The sequence below is a fragment of the Arachis duranensis genome, chromosome 6, assembly GCF_000817695.3.
Source record: "Arachis duranensis cultivar V14167 chromosome 6, aradu.V14167.gnm2.J7QH, whole genome shotgun sequence".
In the NCBI taxonomy this organism is placed as follows: domain Eukaryota; kingdom Viridiplantae; phylum Streptophyta; class Magnoliopsida; order Fabales; family Fabaceae; genus Arachis; species Arachis duranensis.
The window spans coordinates 77,687,549-77,689,273 of NC_029777.3; the positions used below are offsets into that span (position 1 = coordinate 77,687,549).

General features: G+C 35.3%; 1 non-coding gene across 1 annotated transcript; it reads right to left on the minus strand.

The window, feature by feature from the left end:
- Positions 1-1,027: 1,027 nt before the first annotated feature.
- LOC127740463 (small nucleolar RNA R71) lies at positions 1,028-1,135 on the minus strand. Its single transcript, XR_008001139.1, has one exon. It is a non-coding gene; the product is annotated as a small nucleolar RNA R71 (small nucleolar RNA).
- Between the last annotated feature and the right edge of the window lie 590 nt (positions 1,136-1,725).

Genomic DNA, 1,725 nt, shown 5'->3' on the forward strand with positions numbered 1-1,725 from the left:
TCTTGTTAGTCAAGTCATCAACTCTAATTTTAAAAATAAAATCTTTTTAACTCTTTTTTTCGAAATAAATTTTAATAATATCTTTTTAAAATTTTAATTTCAAAATCTTTTTCAAACTTCTTATCTTTTCAAAATTATTTTCAAATCTTTTTCAACTAATTACTATTTCTTATCTTTTTCAAAACCACCTAACCACTTTTCCACTTCCAATTTTTGAAAATCACTAACAACTTTTTCAAAAATCTTTTTAATTAACTAATTGTTTTAGTTTTAATTTTTGAATACTCTCTCTCATCTCTTTCTATTTATTTGCTAACACTTCTCTTCTACTTATAATTCGAACCCTTTCTCTCCCTCTATATTTGAATTCTTCTTATTTTCTCTCTAGCTCATTCCTCTATTCTTCTTTTCTTCTGACACCTCAAGGAATCTCTATACTGTGACATAGAGGATTCCACTACTCCCTTATACTTTTCTTTTTCATATGAGTAGGAACAAGGATAAGGACATTCTTGTTGAAGCCAATCCTGAACCTGAAAGGACTCTGAAGAGGAAGCTAAGAGAAGCTAAAGCACAAAACTCCGGAGAGGACCTTACAAAAAATCTAAAAAAAGAAACAGACATGGCAGTCAAACCCAACAACAATGCTAGAGATGCAAGGAAGATGCTTGGTGACTATACTGCACCAACTTCCAACTTCTATGGAAGAAGCATCTCAATTCCTGCCATTAGAGCAAACAACTTTGAGCTTAAGCCTCAATTAGTTTCTCTAATGCAGTAAAATTGCAAGTTTCATGGACTTCCATCAGAAGATCCTCATCAGTTCTTTACTGAATTCTTGCAAATCTGTGATACTGTTAAGATCAACAGGGTTGATCCCGAGGTCTACAGACTTATCCTTTTCCCTTTTGCTGTAAGAGACAGAGCTAGGATATGGTTGAACTCACAACCTAGAAAAAGCCTGAACTCTTGGGACAAGTTCGTCAATGCTTTCTTGACCAAATTCTTTCCACCTTAGAAGATGAGCAAGCTTAGAGTGGAAGTCTAAACCTTCAAATTGAAGGAAGGTGAATCCCTTTATGAAGCTTGGGAAAGATATAAGCAATTAACCAAAAAGTGACCTTCTGACATGCTTCCAGAATGGAGCATCATATGTATATTCTATGATGGTCTATCTGAATTATCCAAGATGTCATTGGACCATTTTGCTGGTGGATCTTTTCATCTGAAAACACCTGTAGAAGCCCAAGAACTCATTGAGATGGTTGCAAATAACCACTTCATGTACATTTCTGAAAGAAATCCTGTGAATAATGGGATGACTCAAAAGAAAGGAGTTCTTGATATTGATACCCTGAATGCCATATTGGCTCAGAACAAAATATTGACTCAGCAAGTCAATATGATTTCTCAGAATCTGACTGGATTGCAAGTTGCATCTGGCAGTACTAAAGAAGCCTCCTCTGAAGGAGAAATTTTATGACCCTGAGAATCCTACAATGGAAGAGGTGAATTACATGGGAGAACTCTATAGAAACACCTATAATCCTTCTTGGAGGAATCATCCAAATTTCTCATGGAAGGATTAACAGAAGCCTCAACAAGGCTTCAATAACAATAATGGTGGGTGAAATAGATTTGGCAATAGCAAGCCTTTTCCATCATTTTCTCAGTAACAGACAGAGAATTCTGAGCAGAGCCCCTCTAGCTTAGCAAAAATAGTCT